The 24,980-nt window shown below is 47.6% G+C and overlaps 1 non-coding gene across 1 annotated transcript; it reads left to right on the top strand.

Annotated features, from left to right (window-relative positions):
• Positions 1 to 22,408: 22,408 nt before the first annotated feature.
• Positions 22,409 to 22,480, top strand: TRNAD-GUC. Its single transcript has one exon. It is a non-coding gene; the product is annotated as a tRNA-Asp (tRNA).
• Positions 22,481 to 24,980: the final 2,500 nt, after the last annotated feature.

The raw sequence follows: 24,980 nt of genomic DNA, 5'->3' as shown, positions 1-24,980 counted from the left end.
GTTCATGTGTTCAAGTAATACAGGCCTGTGCAGTATGGTGATGATGAGAATGCCGGGCGACACCTGGGTTCAAATTCCCGTTCCGTTAGGATGCTCACTTGGCCCTGTCAGTCTTTCTGGTCAGCCAAACCTGGCTCACAGGATTGTCGGGAGGATTCAGTGGAGCATAAGAGAACCATGTATGTCACTCCGAGGAAGGTGACAGTGGAAGGCCAATATGATGATATATAAAAGGATTCGATCCAGTCAGTTTTTCCACTGAATCTTACCCAATTCCCCTCCTGTCTATAGCCCCCATCCCCCATGGTGTTTGTGCATGCAGGTCCCACGATCCCCACCATAACTTTTTCGGGGTGGTCAAAAGGGACTCTCCCGTCGTGGTTTTACCAGCAGAAGAGTTAGTTGGATCTGACCTATCAATCCCACCTCCTCTGTTTCTCACCTCATTTTAAATTCTTTTATGGTATGCCCTTAGTCAAAGGAGTGTTTTATGAAGATCGCTGTTTTTAGGTTGTATGTTTTTTACACCCTGGCTGTTTTGCTTATTAATTTTCAGACAGCCTACAAGAAATCTGAACAAATATGCAGATTCGATCCCCACCCCACCCCCTTGAACTCTTGAGAACTTTCTCAGGGCTGTGGTGTGCTCATGTGGAAGTTCGGCAGATGGGTTTTCATCTGTGGGTCTATCTGAGACCCAGATTTTTGGTTTTGGGCAATAACCTGGGGAGAATAAAAGTATTGATTTCCTTCCTGCCCCTCAGGCAAGATGACCTATAAAGCCCATGACTTCGTAACTCCAAGGAGGACAAAGAAAACCCATGTTATTTTCTCCGTATCTTAATTTGGTCGGTTGTAACATTGGTTTCTTGTTTCCGTCTGAGAATAGAAGTGAGATTTTTTTTTTTATCCTGATGATCCTGTGCTGAAATGAATAGAGGTAACATCTGGATGATAGATAAAATGTCAGGGGTAGGATTAAAAGGAAAATCATTTTTAATTAAATACAACCTGCTCAGGAGGAAAAGAGAGGGAAAAAATTCTCCATCTGGTCAGTTCTTTAATAGGGTGGGAGAGAACTAGAGTATTCTCAGTGTGAAATTGGAACAGTATTTGAAAAGTTTCCTGCCCATTTGAGTTGATACCCTAAATATTCTGAATTCTCTGTGTGTGTGTAGGGGGGGGGGGGGTTGTCCTTCCACCTGTATCCTGCACTTGTGGTTAAGTTAGTATGGAAATCCTGATAACAAACTTTGCTCTTTTTTCACTGCTATGACTGGTGCTTGACAAACCGGGATGCTGTGAGAGCTTGTCTGAGTGGGCTGGTTCTTGGGGAAATAAATTATTGGAAAAATCCCCATTTTTCTCATGACCAAAATCTCTATCTCCAGGATACTATCTGCTCAATTCAACCACATCTATGGGTGTTCCTGTCACAGAGCCTGTACGGTAGTGGTTAGAATATCAAACTCGGACATGGGAAACCCGTGTTCGAATCCCCACTCTGCTATGGTAGCTTGCTGGGTGAGCTCAGGCCAGTCACACATTCTCAGTCCGACTTACCTCACAGGGTTGCTGTGAGGATAAAATGGAGAAGAGGAGAATGGTACAAACGGCTCTGGGTTCCCCACTGGGGGAAAAATGAGTACAAATTTGGAATCAGTTGCTTCAGTCATAGGATGGCACTTGGCTTAGATCCTCCCAATGTTTTAAGATTGGCCCTGCCCCCACAGCGGCCATTTTGAGGTGGTGCCCACTTCCTGTTGTCCAAAGTCCAAAAAAGCCTACATTTTCAGCAAGATTGGAGACCCCTGGTATCTGCTATTTCCCACTAAACCTGCATTAATTTACATGTTCATTACATGTAAATTAAACAGTGCTTCTTAAAGGGGAGGAGAAAGCATAAGTTCCTTATTTCCACATGACGCGGGTATCTGTCACACCACACTAAACCTGCATTAATTTACATGTTTATTACATGTAAATGAAACAGTGCTTCTTATAGGGGAGGAGAAAGCATAAGTTCCTCGTTTCCACATGACGCGGGTATCTGTCACACCAAACACGTTCATAGATACGTTCGTTTGGGTGTGTGAGAGAGAAGGGAGAATGCCCCATCGAAGATGGTGCTTGCCGCCTACAGATTTTGTACATTCTTACATTAAAAATAAACCATTTTTTAAAAGAGATCTGCCTGACTGGATGTGGACACCTTTTTAACATCTGAGGTGCGTCAAAACATTGCAGCCCTAATTGTGATCTTCCATTCTTTCACATGAGAGAGAGCTCATCGTGACTTTTAACTGTACTATAAAATACAAAGGAAGAAATTCTTCTTGATACTGAAGGCACTGAAGACGTTCGGTCTCTAGCTCCCCAGTCTTGGCACACGTACAGAGTGCATCTGCTTAAGATCCTGAAGTGTTTCCCAGTGCATTGTGGGAATTGAATGGGCCCCCTTGCGACCGTGTTCCTCCTCTTTAAAAGTTCAGAGCAAGCCAGAAGTTCTTTTCATTCCTTCCCCCCATTTTCCTTGCCTGACCTGCAATGAAAGGAAAACTATAAAATGTTAAGGAGGGAGGGAAATAAAGCAAACGCCGCCTCCTGATGAGAAAATCTCTCACTTATTTTTAATCTGGCATCTATTTTAACATGCCGTCTCAGGCTACACATGTTTTAATCCCTACCCACCCAGACTTCTGTTTTATTATTGACATTTTATTCCAGAGAGATCACACAGGTTTCTGTTTCTGTGCAACTTCACAGGCTTCTGTATCTCTCTGCCTCTTTCAGTCAAATCTTTGCTGGTCTGCCGTCACCCAACTGGATCTGTGAGTCTGAAATATGACACATTTATGTTTGTGTTTCTGAACTAGGCCCAAGTAGCCTGCTATAGTAATTCTCCATTGTCAAGTTGGATGCCCACCGAACAATCCGGCCTCTTCAACAGCTTAGAAAACTGAAAGGTTTCGAGCCATTGGGGTCCAGTTTGGTGTAGTGGTTAAGTGCACAGACTCTAATCTGGGAGAACTGGGTTTGATTCCCCACTCCTCCACTTGCAGCTGCTGGATGACCTTGGGGAAGCTATAGTTCTGTCACAGCTGTTCTCTCAAGGCCAGTTCTGGAAAGAGCTCTCTCAGCCCCACCCACCTCATGGGGGGGTCTGTTGTGGGGAGGGGAGGGGAAAGGAGTTTGTAAGGTGCTCTGAGACTCTGAGTGAAGGGCGGGGTATAAATACAATCTCGTCTTCTGGGACTTTGGAGGCCTTAGGGTTGCCATCTCCAGCTTGGGAAATTCCTGGAGATTTGGAGGTGGAATCTGGGAAGGAAGGAAGGTGGAGTTTGAGGAGAGGAGCGACCTCAAACAGGAACATAATACCTCAGAGTACACCTTCCAAAGCTGTCATTTACTCTAGGGAAACAGCTGTCTGTAATTTGGAGATCAATTGAAATTGCAGGAGATCTTCAGACCTCACCTGGAGGTTGGCAATCGTATGATGCCTCCAGGAATAGCTACCCTTCTCAAGGGGGAATAAATTAGACTGTGTAAACATAAGCTTGGCTTAATCATGCAAGGGAATGAGATGGCAGAGAGGCCTGAGATGGCAGAACGAACTGCAGGACGCAAATGGTGGGTTCTAGCTTTGGATATTGCTTTCCATAATAAAATAACAAAGTAGCCCAACAGGAAGAAAGCTCCCCCTCCCCCCCGGTCTCCTTGCTGTTTTTTTGTTTACAGGGAATTGTATGGTAAATTTTCAAGGCAAGAAACGGACAGAGATGGTTTGCCATTGCCTGCCACTGTTCGCAACACTGGACTTCCTCGATGGTCTCCCATCCAACTACCAACCAGGGCCATCCCTGCTTAGCTTCCAAGATCTGGCAAGGTCAGGCTCACCTGGACCATCCAAGTCAGGGGAGAAACACATCACTGGGTGCTGTTTTGTACAGCTGGGCCATGCATAAATGTACATACATTTGCACATTTTAGGAGGAGGAGGAGGAGATTGGATTTATACCCCACCCTTCACTACCCAAAGGTGTCTCAGAGCGGCTTACAATCTCCTTTCCCTTCCCCTCCCCACAACAGACACCCTGTGAGGTAGGCGGGGCTGAGAGAGCTCTTGACAGAAACTGCTCTTTTTCAAGAACAGCTCTTATCAGAGCTACGGCTTGCCCAAAGTCATCCAGCTAGGTGCAAGTGGAGGAGTGGGGAATCAAACCCGGTTCTCCCAGATTAGAGTCCGCGCACTTAACCACTACACCAAACTGGCTCTGTTGGCTGCCGTGGGACACAGAATCCTGGACAAGACGTGCCTTTACCTGATCCAGCACTTACGAATCTCCAGTCTCATATTGCTTTAGGAGTGGATGGTGGTGTGGTAATGCAATAGACAGGTTCCAAAGCAAGGGCATCATGAGGCATCTTTGAGAATACCATAGAAACAGCATATTTTTTCCCCTTGATGGTACCCAGGTTTTTCCTGTCACTGTGAATGAGTTAATGGGCTACAGTATGACAAGAAACATAATAGTCATGCGCTCTTGTTAAGCGATGATGGGAAAGAGGAAGAGTGCTTCTCCACACACCACTGCTGAAAATAAACTGATGGGGGAGAATGACAGGCCTGTGGATGTATGCATGAAATAAAACCTTGTGGTGTTCTGATAGATCATAAGTAATGTTCGAATGAGGGTTTTTTCTAAACAAAATAATTGTTTGTTTCAGGGATAATAATGTTTCAGCTGGAAAGAGCAAGAGTCCAGCAGCACCTTAAAGACTAACAAAATTTGTGGCAGGGGATGAGCTTTCCTGAGTCACTGCTCACTTCCTCAGGTACAGCTAGAATGGGAGTCCATCTGTCCTTCTATCTTGGAGAGCAGAGTGATTCTGCTTCACAATGTGTTGATGTGCTTGCGGTTTCAATTGGCCACCTTGCCAGACTTGTAGCACAATTAATGGAGAGCGTCTGGACTGAAGCCATTCTGGTGTTGACAGCAATGGAAATGAGTCTGCTTCGATCGGTTTTGGGTGCTTCGAGGCCATGGTCAGGTAGCGAAAGCAGAATAAGCTGAAATTGAATCCAGACAAGACATGCTGGCCAGGAAGGGTGATTTTTGACTTTCGCAGAGCAGGTTAAGAGCTTCTGGGTTCTCATGAACTTGGCCTCCCTGGTTGAAAAGCAAGTAGTGGCCATAAGTTCCTTCTATCAACAGCATCCACCAGCTCTCTCCCTTCTCAGACTTAGCTGATCTGGCCTTGCTGATCTGTGCTTCTGTAAACTCGTTGTTTGATAACTTAAACACACTCGGTGTTGGGCTGTCCTTGAAAACAACCCAGAAGTCACAGCTAGTTCAAAATGCGGAATAACCCAGCTATCGTCAGGGATAGGGTTGCCAGCGGTCGGTTGGGAAATAAATGGAGATTTTGTGGGTGGAGCCTGAGGAGGGCGGACAAGCAAGCAAAAGTCCAGGAACAGTCCGAGGTCAAGCCGGGCAAATCAGGTAGCAAGGTTCAAGCAGGTTTAAATCACAGTCCAAAAGCAGGGTCAGACATACCAAAGTTTCAAGTCCATAAATCACAACAATACCAGAGGAGTCAGAGATGAACGCAGGGTCAACAAAGCCAAAGGTCAAAAGCCGAGGATCAAGCCGAGAAGAATTCCACAAGGTCTGGAGCAGAGATGCAAGGATTCAGGTCCTGACAAACAACATTTGCCAGCACAAATGACTGCTGGCAACAGACTTGCATATATACAGTGCTAGCTAATCAACTCATTAGCTAGCCAGGAGTGAGGACAGGATCCTGTCAGTAATCAGGGCTAAGAGATCTTCTGGCACGCATGCGTGCATTCTGCCTTTGCTCTCTCAGCTGTTGTCTTCTTACATTCCTGAGCCTGGTTACAGGTGGAGGCGAGTCTGATGATGAATTACTGGGCTGCAGCAGAGACTGATCCCTTGCAGGTGTTCCCTGGGAGGCTCTATCCTCCTCACCACTTAGATAGCTTTCAGCTACAGGATCCAGTCTTTGCCTTTCTGCTGCAGTACTGTCCTCAGGAGCCTGTAAGTCCACAGGCTCCTGGCTGGCAGGTGCCTCCTCAGGGGCATCAGCAAGGGCAGGCATGGCATCAGCAGGGGCAGGCATGACACCTTCCTTCCTTCCTTGAACATAGTGTAAACCTGCACTTTGATATATTGTTTGGGTGAAACCTATGTTTGGTAATACTTGACACCAATATTTATATAACACTATAAATTTTTTTTTTTAAAAAAAGATAAGAAAAAGCATAAAATGGATCTATCTTAAGCATACATAGGGCTGCCAGGTCCCCCGGGGGACGGGGGTTTGCCCGCTCTAGAGGCCCCCGATCCACTGGCTTGGATCTGGCCGCTGGGGGGAACCCTGCCCCCAAAGTGCCAGAATCGGGCCGACATGCCTGGCGTGATGACGTCACCTGGAGGTGACATCATCACACTGGGTACATTGTCGGGGAACACTCTAGCATTCAGCATTAAAACTGTATGTTACCATAGAGTTTGAAGGCCGAATGCTAGAGCATCCCTCGATGGCATGCCCGGTGCGATGACGTCACTTCCGGTGACGTCATTGCGGCGCACACAAAGCTCCCAGACGGAGCTTCCAACCCCCGCTAAGCATACATCAATTATACACAGTGTCATATATTTTTCCATACCTACCCACAGGGTAGCAACCCTAGGACTCAGGGAGCATAGCTTGCCCCTTTTGAAACACCTCCACACTAGGTGCCAGTCGTTTCCCCGGTTCAATTCAAGGCATTGTTTATGACCTTTAAAGCCTTTCCCGGCCCAGGGCCCACATAGCTGAAGAACCATCTCCTTCCATATGTTCCTGTGTGTGTGGCAGCTACAGTCTTCATGCTGCCACCTCCTGGCTGTTCCCCCTTTTAGGATGCCCTGCCACAGGAATGAACAGCTACAGTACTAACCATGACTGAGGGGAACCTCCACATCCAGAGGCACTAATCCTCTGAATCCCAGGAGGCAACATCAGGGGAAGGCCTCGGCCTCTCTGTCCTTTTGTTGACCCTCCATAGAAACTGGCTGGCCACTGTGTGAGACAGGAGGCTGGACTAGATGGACCATCGGCCTGATCCAGCAGGCCTCTTCTTGTGTTCTTATACCTGTCATTGACCATAGTCTGGGCCTTTTCCATTGTGGCTCCCACCATGAGCCCCCTGAAGAGGTGAGGGGTGCCATCTCACTGGAGATCTTCAGCAGGTGCTGCAAGGCCTACTCATTTGCCAGGGCTTTTGATGGGGTATGAAGAGAAGGCATCTTTCAGCAGGGGAGGAAGTATTTGGTTGTTGTTTTTAATGCGTTAATTATTACTGTGAGCCACCCTGAGCTGAGTGGAGTAAAAATATTCAAATAAATAATTTAACCTAAATTCTAATTGTCTTGGCAACACACCCATGAAGCTCACAGAGTGATCTTAGGCAAGTCATTTTCTCCTAGCCTACCCTACCTTACAGGGTTGTTGTGAGGGTAAAATAGAGAGGGGAGAACTGAGCCTTGAGCTCATTGAGGGAAAGATAGGATAAAAATGTGATCTATTGGTAAGAGAGACTGCTTACTTTCAGAGATTCTCCTAGATCACCCATACTTTGAGATCATTCTCATAGGTCTTTCTGTATATGTACTAAAGACATGAGTTTGGCTCATACGAGGATGAGAGCCAGTGTGGTGTGGTGGTCAGAGTGTCAGACTAGGGTCTTGGAGAGCGAGGTCTGAATTTCCTCGCTGCCATGGAAGTTTGCTGGGTGACCTTGGGCCAGTCACATGCCTGCCATGGGGGGACGGGGGGGGCAGGAACACGCAGGCGCCATCAGTGATGTATGATGTCACTTCTGGAGAAAACCGGGAAGTGAGGTCACACCTAGGGTTGGAAATTCCTGGAGATTAGGTGATGGAGCCTAGGGAGGGGAGGATCTCAGTGGGGTATAATGCCACCCCCCAAAGCAGCCAGTTTCTCCAGGGAAACTGATCTCTGTCATCTGGAGCTCAGCTGTCATTCCAGGAGATCTCCATCCTGGAGGCTGACAACCCTAGTCACACCATAGAGTTTCCGCTGATTCCTAGAGAGGACTGACCCTGGAAGTGATGTCGGAGTGGTGGTGGGAAACAGGATCTGCTGTGGGGGCTTGGCAGCCCTAGTCTCATGCTGTCAGCCTAACCTATTTCATAGGGCTGTTGTGAGGATAAAATGGAGGAGAGAGGAATGACTTAAGTCACACAGGGGAGAAAGGCAGGGCACGAATGAAGTAAGTAAATAAACAAGAAACGGAGACTTTTCAGCATTGGCACCGAGACAATGAAATTCCTTTCCCAGGGAGATTTGTCTTAATGTTATTTTCCTGTCAGGTTAAAGCTTTCGAAAGCAGTTGGGCGGGGGCTTCAGCTAGTTTCAATTCGCATTTCTGCTCCCCCCCACCCCCGTGTTATGGTTCACAGTTATTGATTGTGATTTGATGCTGGATCTTAGCCGATATTTATCTTTTTGCAGTTCTGTAACTGCGGGGGTTTTAAACCGTTGGATCGATTATTTCTTCACTGCTTCAGCGAAAGAGAGGGTGTAAATGGTTTGATAAATAAACGAATCCTCCTTTGAAAAAACTCTGGCCATGTCCTTTGGCTGGAGGCCTCTCTCCCTGTTCTAATAGGAATGCAAAGCGTGACTGGCTCCGAGCCTTTTGTGGGAACGTCGGTACCCAGAGCAGCATTGTGGAGCCCCTTTTAAAACTCTAAACTAATGGGTACTTTGGCAACCGTTTCCAAGTCTGAAATCATTATTAATTCCTTTAGTACTGTAATAACATTGATGGAGATGAACTCTTATAACATTGAAACTGTATAGTATTTAGCAGTAATTAACGTCCCCTAATTAGGAACTGTTGCCAAGTAGTTTTCTCTGCTGGCTCCATCAGTAGTTAAGTGCAGCTGGATGAAAATTAACCACAAAGGGAACAGCTTGTGTTTTATGTGAAGTTTGCCTTTGATTGATTCAAAAAGATATCCCTCCTTGCTCCGTCTTATTATCAAAAAGGGGACACGGAGTTATCAGTGTTAGGAAGAGGGAAAGAATCCACCTGTCACAAAACCACGCAGCAGATGAAGCCGACCGGGGTTGAACGTTAAGAGAATTCTGCTCGTGCTAAAGCGATTGGGTTTGCCATCCCTGCCGCAGATGGGGCTGGCCAGTTTGCAGGACAAAAGAAGGGCATTTGTTCCGTTTGAAGGCTCTGTAGAGGATGCTGAGGAACTGAGGATGGGAAGAAGAGGAGGAAGAGGAGGAGATTGGATTTATACCCTGCCTTTCACTCAGAGTCTCAGAGCGGCTTACAAACTCCTTTCCCTTCCCCTCCCCACAACAGACACCCTGGGAGGGAGGCGGGGCTGAGAGAGCTCTGACAGAAACTGCTTCTTTTCAAGGACAGCTCTGGCAGAACTATGGCTTGCCCAAGGTCATCCAGCCAGGTGCAAGTGGAGGAGTGGGGAATCAAACCCGGTTCTCCCAGGTTAGAGTCTGCGCGTTTAACCACTACACCAAACTGGCTCTCAGAAGAGAAAGAGCAGCTTCCCACATTCCCATTTGTGAATGAGGGGGGGATTTTATTTTTTCCAAAATATGGCTTTTCACCAGAGGTACTTCTGTGTATACACTGTGTATACAGAGGTACCAGAGGTGTCAAGTGTATACGCAGTCACAAATCTAGATTTCCTGCGGAGGAGGAGGAGGAAGAGGTTGAATTTATACGCTGCCCTTCATTACCTGAAAGAGTCTCAGAGCGGCTTACAATCCCTTTCCCTTCCCCTCCCCACAACACCCTGTGAGGTAGGGGGAGGGCTGAGAGAGCTCTCGCGAGAAATGCTTGTGAGAAAAGAGCTCTGAAAACTTGTAACTGACCCAAGGTCACACCAGCAGCTGTTTGTGGAGAAGCGGCGAATCAAACCCGGTTTCCCCAGATTAGAGCCTCCTAACCACTACACCAAACTGACTCTCAATGTGTGTGGAATGGCCCACATGGTCTATGAGATAGAAGGAACTGAAAGAAAGGAAAAGGCCAGTGGGTAGGGTTGCCATCCTTCAGGTGTGGCCTGGAGTTCTCCTGGAATTACATCTGGTCTCCAAACTACAGAGATCAGTCCCCCTGGAGGAAACGGCAGCTTTAGACAGTGTACTCTATGGAATACCATAGACCAGGGGTGTCAAACATGTGGCCCGGGGGCCTCATGTGGCCCCCGGAGGGCTTCTATTATGTCTGCAGTGGAACTGGCTGTCTTCTGCTTCTTTTTCCAGTTCTGCTGCTGCTGCTGTGTCATCATAGGTTTGCAGCTTACAGATACACACCTGAACAGCATCAACAGCACAGACATTTTGATGAAATAATTCAGAGCAAGAGGTGTCAGTTATCAGACACTGTTAAATAAACAAAATATTGCAAGAGTGCTAATGTTTTAAGCATGTTTTTATTTTAAGTGCAGTCCAGGAAAGGGTGTGCGGGAGCTGCAGGCAACTGAGCATGGGCAGTGGGATGGCTTACCACTGGGAGAAGGTGGAGGGCATACAGGGGTAGGGGTGGAAAAGTATGGGGGCAGCCTGGTGGTGGGCAGAGGAGAGAGCCTCTGGGCACTGTCTGCAAAGGGCCCCTCGAAACCTGGCACTAGCCCTGATTTGGAAGGAAGGGCTAATGAGCTAGCTCCTTGTGCAGTCAGCAACCTAGGTACGTTTAGCCTGGAGAGGAGACGACTGAGAGGTGAGATGATCACCATCTTCAAGGACTTGAAGGGCTGTCAAGAGGATGGTGCAGAGTTGTCTTCTGTTGCCCCAAAAGGTCGCACCAGAACCAGTGGGTTGGAATTAAATCAGTTTTCGGCTAAACATTAGGAAGAACCTCCGGACAGTTAGAGGGGTTCCCCAGTGGAACAGGATTCTTCCTCGGGAGGTGGTGGGCTCTCCTTCTCTGGAGGTTTTCAAACAGAGGCTAGATGGCCACCTGACAGCAATGCTGATTCTGTGAACTTAGGCAGATCATGAGAGGGAGGTCAGGGAGGGTTGCCTCAGGGCTTAGTTCTTGTGGCCCTTTCTTACACGCCATGCTAATCGCCACTTGGGGATCAGGCAGCAATTTTTCTCCAGGCCAGTTTGGCCAGGGATCCTGGAGGTTTTTTGTCATCTTCTGGGAGTGGAACAGAGGTCACTGGGTTTGTGAATGTCCTGCATTGTGCAGGGAGTTGGACTAGATGACCCTGGAGGTCCCTTCCAGCTCTATGACTCTATGAGATCCAACCCAGTGTTGTCGTAAGGACAAACCACACATTATACATTGTCTTTCTTTGGACTCCACATGTCATGCTGTGGCAGAGGATACAAGCTCCGTAAATGTAAACGTAACGCCCTTTACTGTTAAGAAGGTGACAACCTCGATGGCAAAACCCATTGGCAGCCCTGAGATGACAGTACAACTTGAAGAACAGAGAAGTCCCTGAGCACCAGGGCGAGCTGGCCATTGCCGGTTTAACCTTCGAGTCTCCATTTCCAGCTGACATGAAGCTTGAATGCATGTAACTACATCTACATGGAACGCAAGCACTCTACAAATGTTGGTCCAGATTATGTTAGCGAATGCCAAGTGATCGATCGGCACCCCTTTTGTGAACTACCAGCTTTCCTATTCAGTCCCACGTGCAAAAGGATGCTGTACATACCTACTTCTGTGTCGCTATGCTTAAAAATGATACTGCGAAATTTTCCCCAATGTGTATTTGTGTGTGTATGTTTGTTAATGTTTGTCTTGTATATCTGAATTTTTTTAAAAAAAGCTCTTTGGAAAAGGTTGCCAACCTCCAGGGGGTGGCTGGAGATGTCCCACTATTACAACTCGTCTCCAGGCGACAGAGGTCCGTTCCTCTGGAGGAAATGGCTGCTTTGGAAGGTGGACTCCAGGGCATCGTTCCCATGCTGTGGTCCCTCCCCTCCCCAAAGTCCACAGCCAAAATCTCCAGGAATTTCCCATCCCAGAGGTGGCAACCCTATTCTGTGTACAGGGCTTTGATGCAGGGGAAGAAGCTGGGAAGATCCTGCTGGCATCACCAGAATACCATCTGGGCTGAATGTCTCTCCTCTGCTTGTAAGTACTGAACCTGAGAAGAGAGCGAGTTCTTGGGTGCAAACCAGAGGTCATTTCGGGGGGGATCATGGGGGATCGCAGTTCCCCCGGGTGAGGTGCGGAGGGGCGGGGCACACGATGAAGCCCCGCCCCTGCTTCCGGCCGCCCCGCTTCCAGCCCTCATTCAGCCAGGAGGAGGCAGGAGAAGAGGGAGGGTAAGTTGCTTTCTCCCCGCCTCTCCCCACCCCTGCCTGCCTGGGGCCAGGGAGGGCCTTGGCGGGGCTTCCTCACACTCCCGCAGGCCTTGCAGGTCCTCCGCCGGGCCCCTGATGTCAGGGTGTGTGGCATATGCTAATGAGTTATGCTAATGAGTTCCCCTAGCTCTTTTTCTACGAAACGACCCCTGGTGCAAACCAAAGCGCTCTTGGCCCTTGGCTCTCAGTCCATGCCTCTCAACCTGGGCCCCCATGTTAGCCAGCTCAGTAGATAGGGTTGCCAACCTCCAGGTGGGAAACAGAGAAACACCGTGTACAAATAACTAGAAAATTAATGATTTTATAACAAATTTATATATTATAAAGCGATGCGATGCCTGTTTCAGGCTAGACCTCCTGTTCCTTTAATTTCTTGCTAGTTTGTAACAATGCATGTTCCTTTTAGAAATGTAAAACTACCTAAGTAATTAGTAATTGACTGTTTCATTCAACCTTGTGGAGTGCTGACAGTTGTTTCAGGCTAGACCTCATAAAATGGTGTCTGCTAACTGACTTTGTTAAGAACCTTAACCCCATGGGGAAAGTACATATGTTGTTATAAGGATGGAGATTGATTCCAGAAAATAATTTATACAAGGAATTGGTAAGAATTTATTTATGCTTATTGCACATTAAAATGTATAGTAGATTTAAAAAAATCCGTAAAGGTTTCGTTTTACATTGTAGTAAAGCGGTTCTCGAGAAAGAAAGCTGGAAACGGCTTGTACATCCGGTGGAGCCGTTGGATCGCTTCTCCTGTAGTGACAGGACTGATGGATTGCTTTTAGCAATAAGTGGCAAGCTTTGAAAATAAGAATTTTGGATTATTCCTTTCGGTAGCTGGACATAAGGTAAGTATTTCTGCATTGTTTCACTCCAGCATATCTCTCCTTATATATAATTGAATAGTGGGTGCCAAAGTTCTAATTCTAAAATGTATGGCTGATGGCACTGCTCCTCAGCATATATTGCCACCAATCAGAAGGCAAAGCCCGGGTCCCGCCCACACCACAACTGCTGCGACAACCTGGTCTTTTGCATATGGAAGCTGATTGGACTTCAGTCCATTCCACACCTCAAACTCCCCCCCCCTCCGCAAGGCAGTTGGAATGTCAGTTGCATATGGAACCTGCTGTATTCTGGTGGTGTGCAGGTCCCAGGTTCATGTTTTAAAAGCAGACTGACACTGTTTGCCCAAAGCCAGAGCACTCTCCCAGAGCCTCTTTCTAGATCTCGTTGTATTTATTTCCACAACGGGCCTTATTTCTAGTTGGACATAAGGTAAGTATTTCTGCATTGTTTCACTCCAGCAGATTGTCTCTTATCTTGTATGTTATTGTGTGGTTTTGTGTGCATCAGATATTTGCTTGTTTAATTTCACACATGCAGAGGTCGTTTCGTAGAAAAAGAGCTAGGGGAACTCATTAGCATAACTCATTAGCATATGCCACACCCCCTGACATCACCGGAAGTGTGTCATAAGGCCACAACCCCTGACATCACCGGAAGTGTGTCATAAGGCCACACACCCCACCCCCAACGGTCCCGGCCGCTGCCGCCCTGCCGAGCCCCATGAGGGGCCTGGCGGTGGACCTGCAAGGCAGGCGGGAGTGCAAGGAGAGGCAGGGAGGGCCTCCCTGGCCCCAGGCAGGCAGGGGGGGGGAGAGGCAGGGAGGAAGCAACTTACCCTCTCTCTTCTCCTGCCTCCTCCTGGCTGAATGAGGGCCGGAAGCGGGGCGGTCAGAAGCAGGGGGCGGGGCTTTGTCATGTGCCCCACCCCCCGGTACCTCACCCGGGGGAACTGCGGTCCCCCGCGATCCCCCCCGAAATGACCTCTGCACACATGTATAAAAATTATTATTATATTAAAATTTAAAATTATTATTATATAAATTTGTTATAATATTATAATAATATCTATACATTTGTTATAAAATTATTATTATAATATATACATTTGTGATGAAATCTAGTTTGTGTTTGTACACGGTGCTTCTCTGTTTTGCATTGTTCCACCATGGCCCTTGTCTTGTCTTTGCTAACCTCCAGGTGGGACCTGTAAATCTCCTGGAATTACAACTGATCTCTGGACTACTGAGATCAGCTCCCCTGGAGAAAATGGCTGCTTTGGGGGACGGACTCTATGGCATCATACCCCACTGAAGTCCCTCCCCTCTCCAAACCTCACCCCCAAATAAGTTGCAATAGTGGGAGACCTCCAGTCCAGTTAACACCTGGAGGTTGGCAACCCTAGTTTTAACCCCACTTTTAAAAAAAGAAATGCCCTCCTCCTGAGACATATCTGTGATGCAGTCTGCAGAACGACAGATGCCTGGTAGCCTTTCTCCGGCAGGCCGTTCCACAAAGTGGGACCCACCACAGAGAATTTCCCTGGGCGGTCAGTTGCCAGTCTCATGCATTTGCAGGGTGGCACTTTCAGGAGTTTTTACTCAGGTGAGCAAAGCTGTTGAGGCAGAGCGGCTGCCTGCATTCTCGTGAGCGCAAGGCCATTCAGGGCTTTGTAGCCCAGGCTACATCCGATCTTGGAAGCTAAGCAGGGTCATCCCTGGTTCGTATTTGAATGAGAGACCACCCTGGAAGTCAAGGGTAGCTGCACGACGGCGAGCAATAGCAAACCACCGCTGAATGTCTCCTGCGTTGAAAACCCTACAGGGTCACCTTAAGGCAGGTGTGACTTGACAGCGGTTTCCACCACCATCCGGTGATAAACAGAATCTCTAATCCAAGGGTGTCAAACATGCGGCCCGGGGGCCAGATCAGGCCCTCGGAGGGCTGCAATCCAGTCCGCAAGGCCCTGGCTGTTTCCTGCTTCCTTTTCCAGTTCTGCTGCTGCAATAACTCAGAGCAAGAGGTGTCAGTTATCAGAAACTGTTAAATAGACAAAATATTGCAAGAGTGCTAGTGTTTTAAGCATGTTTTATTTAAAGTTTTAAAAATCTCTCATAGTGTTTGTGTCCTTTATAAAGTTTATATCTCCGCTATCTGGCATTATATTTTATGACACACATGGCCCGGCCCAACGAGGTCTCATTTATGTTAGATCCGGCCCTCATAACAAATGAGTTCGACACCCCACCTCTAATCCAACCGCAGCCGAACTGCCCTGATCAGATATACATCCACACACAGAGGGGGAAAACTGCACAGTGTTGCCCGGTCCATCCTGGCAAGAGGTGGGGGGTGGGGGGAGACAACAGGAGAAAGAGGAAGGCCCAGGCCATGTGGCTGATGTCGCACAGGAAGTGACATCATCACACTGTGACATCCCTGTGATGCTCTGGTATTTGGACAAAAACTCTATGGTAAAAAAGGCTTCTACCATAGAGTTTTTGCCCAGAAACCAGAGCGTTGACTAGATGTCGCTGGCGTGATGACATCATTTCGTGCCAATGCGGACAACAGGGTCTGGGCCTTCCTCTTTCTCCCGGTAAGTCTCCCTGCCAGCAGTGTGTGTGTGTGGGGGTAGGGCCTGGCAACAGGGGATGCACACCTCCACTGGAGGGCTAGCAACCCTAAAACTGAGTGATCTGTGCTTGATGTCTCTTGATGCCCCCATATTGGCTGGAGTGTGTCCGGCCCTACTAGGGTTACCAGCTTCGGACTGGGAAATACCTGGGGATTTGGAGAGCGGAGCCTGAGGAGGGCAGGGTTTGGGGAGGGGAGGGACTTCAACGAGGTATAATGTCACAGAGTCCACCTTCCAAAGCAGCCATTTTCTCCAGGTAAACTGATCTCTGTTGCCTGGAGATCAGTTGTAATTCCAGGAGATCTCCAGCCACCACTTGGAGGTTGGCATCCCAATCAGGGGTCATTTCGTAGAAAAAGAGCTAGGGGGACTCATTAGCATAATTCATTAGCATATGCCACACCCCCTGACATCACCGGAAGTGTGTCATAAGGCCACACCTCCTGACATCACCGGAAGTGTGTCATAAGGCCACACACCCCACCCCCAACGGTCCCGGCCGCCACCAACGGCCTTGCAGCTCCACTGCCGAGCCCCATGAGGGGCCCGGCGGTGGACCTGCAAGGCCGGCGAGAGTGCAAGGAAGCCCCGCGAAGGCCCTCCCTGGCCCCAGGCAGGCAGGGGTGGGGAGAGGCAGGGAGGAAGCAACTTACCCTCCCTCTTGTCCTGCCTCCTCCTGGCTGAATGAGGGCTGGAAGCGGGGTGGCAGAAGCAGGGGGCAGGGCTTCATCATGTGCCCCGCCCCCTGTACCTCACCCGGGGGAACTGTGTTCCCCCGCGTTCCCCCCCGAAATGACCTCTGATCCCAATCAAATGGTGGGCCACTGGACTGACAAATCCTTGTCTCTGGGGGATGCTTGCAGTCTTCTCTGGCAAGACTACAGAGGTCAGTTCCACTGGAGAAAATGGCTTTTTTGGAGGGTGGACCCGATGGCGTTGTACACCACCAAGACTAGGGTTGCCAGGTCCTACCTGGCTGCCGGCAGGGGGATCCTGCCTCTCCTCTGGTGATAATGTCACCGGGAAATGATGTCATTATCTTGGGGACGTCAGGGCATGCCGCTCTAGTTTTGGGGCAAAACCATAGAGTTTCATCAAAAACTAGAGCATCAACCCCTGATGTCCCCGATGTGATGATGTCGCAGGGCGATGTGCCTATTTGGGGGTGTGGCTTCCCCCGCCAACCAGAAGTCGGGGGAAACCCCGCCCCGACTGGGGTTCTGGCAACCCTATCAAAGATCCTTTCCCTCCCCACGGTCCATCCCACCCCCTCCCAGATCTCCAGAAAATTTCCAACCCAGAATCTGCAATGTTACCTTTCCACACAAAAATCTTTGTCTTTCTGCTTTTAAGGGCACCCCCAGGGTACCATTATGCAGGTTAGCAGCAGTCTATAACGAAGGAAATTTGGGGAAGAGGAAGAAATCATCTCTTTCTTTGGCTGGTATGGGCCTAACTCTAACTGGAGTGGCTTTTGTTGGTAGCGAAGGCTGGAACTGTTTGGGATTTTCAAATGCTATCCGGAGCGCTCCCGTCAGTTCATTGTGAAACTTTGGAGCATATGGCGCTTCTGCTGGTAGGTGTTATTTCAAAGTTTTCAAATCACACTATGAGAGGGTCCCTCTGGTGAGTTCTTGGAACGCTTAGCAACTGTGAATTGGAAGTGACAGAACAGAGAAAGAGGGACTAAAAAAAAAACACCCCAACCCAGATACATTCTGTCTCCAAGACAAGAGTACAAAATAAATCTATAAATGGAGACATCTTTACAAGAGAGAAATGAGGCCAACGCTGAAAAAGCTGAGAGAGATCTAGTTTCTTCCCCCTCAGACACACTCCGTGTGGAGAAAAACCTGCAAGAGTCAAGCCAATTGTTAAAATAAAAATATGGTCACTTTCTCGTGTTGTCACAATGCATTGGCGGAGGAACTCAAACAACTGGCAGATAACAAGGAAAGCCACTTTGTATCACTCTCGAGGGCAGGGCCTGGGACAAAGAAAAGATTGTCTTCCTGTCAGGTGGCCAAATCGGCGCCTTTCCTTCTGTCAGAGGGGGAAACTGCTCTTATCCAGTAATATTCTCATTTCCTTTAGTACTTCCTTCCTTTGGAAGCCCAAAAGTTTTTAATGGTATTAATAAATCAAGATCAATGGGAAACTGGTCCCATAAAAGATATGCTTAGAGGAAGGTAGCTTCAAGGTGTTGTAAGTATACATTTAAAAAGTGTGGGGTGGGGGTTTTTTTTGCCTTGATTAGTCAAGCTGAAGGTCTGTTTTGTGGAAGTCATGGCCAAGGAACATGGTGATCGCCATGAGCACAGAGGCTTTGAAGGGGGTTAGACAGCTTGTGGGGGAGAGGGCCCATCAATGGCTACGGTTTGGTGTCGTGGTTAGGAGCGCGGACTCTAATCTGGGAGAACCGGGTTCGATTCCCACTCCTCCACATGCAGCTGCTGGTGTGACTTTGGGTCAGTCGCAAGTTCTCTCAGAGCTGTTGTCTTATGAGCAGTTCTCAAAAGAGCTCTCTCAGCCCCACTTACCTCACAGGGTGCCTGTTGTGGGGAGGGGAAGGGAAAGGAGATTGTAAGCCGCTCTGAAACTCCTTTGGGTAGTGAAGGGCGGGATATAAATCCAACTTTCCTCCTCCTCCTTTATTCAGCCACTTGAGAAGTTTAGCCCTTCATCCTGCCAGACCTTAGCTTTCTTAGTTCCCTGGCACTATTTATTTATTCAGTTCATCTCTACCGCACCTTCTTCCCCAGGGGGAACCCAAAGCAGCCTACATTGTTCTCCTCTCCTCCGTTTTATCTTTACAACAACCCTGTGAGGGAGGTTAGGCTGAGTGAGTGTGACTGGCCCAGGGTCACCCAATGAGCTTCCATGACATGAGTAGGGATTCAAACTCAAGTCTCCCAATACTAGTCCAACACCCTTACTCACGACACCACCCTGGCTCTCATTTAGGGAGCTTCTGAGACTATGCAAGGTGGAGCTCTCCTTGAACTACAAGAGACACGGGCTCCTGGAGTTTGGTGTAGTGGTTAAGTGCACGAACTCTAATCTGGGAGAACTGGGTTTGATTCCCCACTCTGTTAGCGTATGAAGCGTCTAGTAACCACACGTACCAGATTGCTAGTGCTGACTATTCACAGTGGATTTATTTACACAGATATATACACAGTTCATATAGCACTCTCCAACTCCAAATCGCTGTACAATCCGGCAGAGTGCTCCGCAGCAAGGCATTCACAGAGTGAACACCTCTACAAGTACTTTACACACTTATATACATGTTCAGCACCAATCAGTGATCAGTGCTGACTTATGGTGACATCATTTTAGCTGATGCAACTGAGATGCAATCTTAACCTGGTGACATGATCATATGACTCATTCTGCTGTCAACCAGATCAGAATGATCTCCACCATTTACTTTCTTAGGCTGTCATCTTGCTTCATACCTGATAGTATGCTGACACACTCCTCCACTTGCAGCTGCTGGATGTCCTTGGGCAAGCTATAGTTCTGTCAGAGCTGTTCTCTCAAGGACAGTTGTGGAAAGAGCTCTCTCAGCCCCACCTACCTCATGGGGTGTCTGTTGTGGAGAGGGGAAGGGAAAGGGGATTGTAAACTGCTCTGAGACTATGAGTGAAGGGCAGGGTATAAATCCAATCTCCTCCTCCTCCTCCAAATTCTTCTATGTCATAAAGGCCGCGAAGAGGGGGCAACTTGGCTATTAGATATATAGATATTAAAAAGTATGAAAAGAGCTATATTACACATACATTTTGGAATAAATATAGTTTGAGTTTTAGAAAAGTATACATTTATTGTTCATAGTAGCTTTATTCATGGTGTTTGGTTTTCAAGTATCTGCATTGTACGCTTTGTTCTGTTGTATTCTATAACATGGAGATGGTCGTGTGCTTGTGGTCCTGATGCATCTATGATTACTTTTAAGGTTGCCATCCTCCAGGTGAAAATGGCCACTTTGGAAGGTGGACTCTATGGCCTTATACCCCCACTGGAGTCCCTCCCGTCTCCAAACTCCACCCTCTTCAGGCTCCACCTACAAATTCTCCTGGAATTTCCCAACCTGGAACTGGCACCTCTCATTACTTTTGACCAAATCCCATTGAAATCAACCAATTTCCTTCCAGTATCTCTAGCCTCTGTTCTTTAGTTTTACTTAAACTCATCCATTTTTAGCTTTTTTTTAATTTTAAGAACATACATAAGAACATAAGAGACGCCAATGTTGGCTCAGGCCAATGGCCCATCTAGTCCAACACTCTGTCACACAGTGGCCAAAAATACCAGGTGCCATCAGGAGGTCCAGCAGTGGGGCCAGGACACTAGAAGCCCTCCCACTGTTGCCCCCCCTCCCAAGCACCAAGAATACAGAGCATCACTTGCCCCAGCCTAAGAGTTCCTATCTATACCTTGTGGCTAATAGCCACTGATGGACTTCTGCTCCATATGCTTATCTAATTCCCTCTTGAAGCAGTCCATGCTTGTAGCTGTCACCACCTCTTGTGGCAGTGAATTCCATGAATTTTGCTGCGAAGGTTCAAATTTGCCCTAAAAGGGGACATTCGTTGCCTCCCCTTTCTATCAAGGAATGGTCGTCGGTGTACCTTAAAAACTGCAGAAATGTCTCAAGTTCGAGAAGATGTGCAAAGCAGAGAGGCCCAGATTTCTTTTGACACTTGCTTCCTTTTATTAACTTGGTTAAAAAGAGATCGATTGAAACGAATAGATTCAGATCCTTTACCATGACATGATATCTGTTCTTTGAGATGTAATGCATACACTATTTTATAACGTGATTCAAAATTTTGATAGGCTTGTAAATTCAAATTACATAATAAGAAATTTTTTAAAAAAAATCAATTTGAACCAGAGGAACTTAGCAGTTAAGGTAAATTTTAATCCTATTGGGGGGGGGAATTCAATCATCCTTCAGGAACCTTCCTTCAGTTTAAGTGGCTGTTCCTCCAATATGCTGGAGCAAGTCTTCAGACTTTGGTCAATGATAGGGTTGCCAACTCTGGGCTGGGAAATTCCTGAAGATTTGGGGGTGGGGCCTGGGGAGGGCAGTGTTTGAGGAAGGGAGGGATCCAATCTTCAAAGCAGCATTTTTCTCCAGGGAAACTGATCTCTCCAGGGAAACTGGGAGATCAGTCGTTTTTCAAGGAGATCTCCAGGACCCATCAGGAGGTTGGCAAGCTTAACGGAGTGAGAAGATACCAGGTTTTCAGTGGGACTTCGTCATGATTATTTTTAGTGGGGTCGTCTAACTTTAGCTAAATCAAACTGCGGGTAAAAGTACTCCAACTACCGCCTGGAAGTTGGCAACCCTGCAAACCAGACATTTCCTTGGGGCAAGAACTACCCTGTGTGGTCAGTTTGGGCCAGAGGTAATCTGTCCAAAGCGATTCTAAGGAGGAGGAGGAGGAGAAGAGGAGGAGTGGGGAATCAAACCTGGTTCTCCAGATTAGACTCTGCTAAAAATACCAGGTGCCATCAAGAGGTCCACCAGTGGGGCCGGGACACTAGAAGGCCTCCCACTGTTGCCTCCCTCAAGCACCAAGAATACAGAGCATAAATGCATGACCAAGATGGGTTTGGAACGGCCATGTCTATGCCAACCCACTATTCATTATACCACAGTGTGCGGGGTGTGTGTGTCTCTTTTATTTTTGATTCCTTCCATCTTGACTGTTTCCATCCAACACTTCAAAAGTGCAAATGAGTGCCAGACCAAACAAACAAACAAACAAAAAGGAGGGGGGAGGTATTTTCGGACAAATAAATGATACCTCAGCCACTCCGGGAAACATTTCGGCATGCCCATGTCTCCCCCCTTGACGTGTCCCCCCCCCAGCAATCACTTTGCATCAGTTCTCACCTTCTTCACGCCTCCGTACCAGATGCCCGGCTTTGATGGCAGCTGGGCTGTTTTAAAGTTTTATCCCTAATTAAGAAATGGAATCTTAAGCAACAGTTAAATTTTAACAGAGTCCAGCTGTGCCTACAAAGGGAACTGCTATTTCAGAAGCACAGAGACAGAACCCTTCTCCCCACCCCACCCCCATGTCTTAATTGCAATGATATTGTAATTCATGGAGATTCCACCTATTATTCCAGCGTTTACAAAAGATGGGTGAGAAGATCCCTGCCCATTCCAAGTATCTGTCTGTTTAAGAGCTCCAGTCACGTGGGAAAGCCAAGAGGTTCCTTTTTCACTGTTCTGGGCTTGGGCTGGTGTCAAACTGTCATCTCCACTGATCTGGGGGGAAAAAATCCACATTTTGAGTTCACGTCTCCTGTGTGTGAAATGAACCCACGATTCTTTATTTCCATGCCATGTTCAGTTTCCTCGCACCATAAAACACATGCATTTTTCAGCATGCTTTTCTGCATCAATAATTCAGAATTTTATATTATATGTATGAATGATCGACATTGGACACATAAACACAATGTGACAACATAGCAAGGGTTGTGTTACGGGGAGGGGCTGTGGCTCAGTGGAAGAGCCTCTGTTTGTCATACAGAAGGTCCCAGGTTCAATCCCTGGTATCTCCCCTCCAACCTGAGACTTTAGAACAGGGTTGCTGAACTCATTTGTTACGAGGGCCGGATCTGACATAAATGAGACCTTGTTGGGCTGGGCCACGTGTGTCATAAAATGCAATGCCAGGTAGCACAGATATAAACTTTATAAAGGACACAAACACAAAGTTTTTTTTTAACTTAAAATAAAAACATGCTTAAAACATTAGCACTCTTGCAATATTTTGTTTATTTAACAGTTGTCTGATAACTGACACCACTTGCTCTGAATTATTGCATCAGAATGTCTGTGCTGTTGCAATCAGGTGTGTATCTGTAAGCTGCTGCAAACCTACAATGACGCAGCAGCAGCAGAATTGGAAGAAGAAGCAGAAGACAGCCAGTTCCACTGTGGGCCTGATAGAAGCCCTCCGGGGGGCAGATCTGGCCCCCGGGCCACATGTTTGACACCCCTGCCTTAGAAGGCCACTGTCAGTCAGAGTAGACAATACTGACCTTGATGGACCAAGGGTCTGATTCAGAAGAAGGCAGCTTCATGTGTATAAGGTTGCTGTCAAATTTTGAAGCCACATTGTTTTAATTCTAAAGCTCCCTTTTGGATTTTGTTTGAACTGACAAAGAAAACTTCTACTGAGTCAGACCACTGATTATCAAAGTTGTCTACTCGGACTGGCAGCAGCTCTCCAGGGTCTCAGGTGAAGGTCTTTCTCGTCACCTGATCCTTTGAGTGTGGTAACATGGGTTAACATGGGGGTGTGGTCTAATATGCGAATAAGCTGTGACAGGGGTCGTTTCGTAGAAAAAGAGCTAGGGGAACTCATTAGCATAACTCATTAGCATATGCCACACCCCCTGACATCACCAGAAGTGTTGGGGGCCCGGCGGTGGACCTGCAGGGCTGGCAGGAGTGTGAGGAAGCCCCATGAAGGCCCCCCGCCCCCAACGGTCCTGGCCGCCGCCGGCCTTGCGGCTCCACTGCCAAGCCCCATCAGGGGCCCGGCGGTGGACTTGCAAGGCTGGCGGGAGTGCGAGGAAGCCAGCAACTTACCCTCCCTCTTCTCCTGCTTCCTCCTGGCTGAATGAGGGCCGGAAGCGGGGCGGCCGGAAGCAGGGGGCGGGGCTTCACCATGTGCCCCGCCCCTGCCCCTCACCCGGGGGAACCGCGATCCCCCGCGATCCCCCCGAATCTACCTCTGAGCTGTGATGTCAGGGCTGTGGCTTAATATGCTAATGAGTTTCTACTGTTGGGTGTGGCCTATTATGCTAATGCGTTCCTTTGGCTGGTATGGGCCTAACTCTAACTGGAGTGGACCTTAAAGACTAACTATGAGTTCCTGCTGGGCTTTTTCTACAAAAAAAGCCCTGAGAATCTATAATGTTTTTAAAAAGAAACTAAGCTGAATCAAGAGGTTGACATCTTCCAACTTTATAAGACTTTATAAGGAGGTGATGTCATCTCACCGGGCATGTCGCCGGCTGATGCTAGTCTTTAAGGTGCAGCAGGAACTCATTAGCATAATAGGCCACACCCAACAGCAGAAACTCATTAGCCTATTAGGCCACACTCCTGACAGCACAGCTCATTAGCATATTAGGACACACCCCATGCCTTCTCTTGGCTTGCCTGGGTGCCCTGCGGCTGTGGGGAGCCCGGGCAAGCTGGCCTTTGGACAGGCCGGGGAAGGCACGGGGAGGCATTTAAATGCCTCCCTGATCCTTCCAGGGCCCCCCTGGCCTGCCCACCTCTGAGTTGCCGGGGGGTTGCTCTCCAGGCCTTCCCTCTGTAGCCGTGCACGCAGAGGTTTTGGCTGTAGTGGGCATGGCCAACTCTGAAGCCAACCGGAACTCCGTTCCTGTGCGTTCCTGCCCAAAAATAGCCCTGGCTTCTTATTTGTTTTCTTCTTAGTCAAATTCTCCTGAAAAAAGCATAGTTATAAGGAGTGGGAAAAGACATGAAGCTGAATGGAATAGTTTTGTTATGATTTTTAACTAGAATAGTTGTGAGACTTACTTTCAGTTCTATTGCAAGTACTTGAATAGGAGCAAGCCAATTACTAAATTTCTAGTCGTAGCAACCAATCCAATTTTTTTTTGTGGCAACAGGCCTACTTTGAATTGGCTGGCATTTGCTTTCTTTCTCATGTTGTTGGCTAGTAGCTCTCTATTAGGGAGTAGCATTTCAGTATTCTTATCTATCTGGCTGAAAGCCTTCTTTTAATGGACTGACAATGCTCTCCACTTCTCATGCTGAAAACCAACTCGAGGAACTTACTGATAGATTCCAAGCAGCTGCATGTTGTTATACTTCTCTCTTAAAGGTGTAAAACATTAACACTAAAAAGAAAACTCCTATATAATACATACACTTTTGATTTATACATATACTTTCAAATGCAATTTTAAATATGCTTTTAAAAAATAACAACATTATAATATTATTTAACTAGTGTGTCAATATCCCCAGTTGGACTTTGCTTTGCCTACGTCTGAATTATCTAACCATATTGTAAGA

The sequence above is a fragment of the Gekko japonicus genome, unplaced genomic scaffold (genome assembly GCF_001447785.1).
Source record: "Gekko japonicus isolate JY-2015 unplaced genomic scaffold, Gekko_japonicus_V1.1 scaffold2338, whole genome shotgun sequence".
Classification (NCBI taxonomy): Eukaryota; Metazoa; Chordata; class Lepidosauria; order Squamata; family Gekkonidae; genus Gekko; species Gekko japonicus.
The sequence above is the reverse complement of the archived record's forward strand: the minus strand, read 5'-3'. Positions and strand labels throughout refer to the sequence as shown.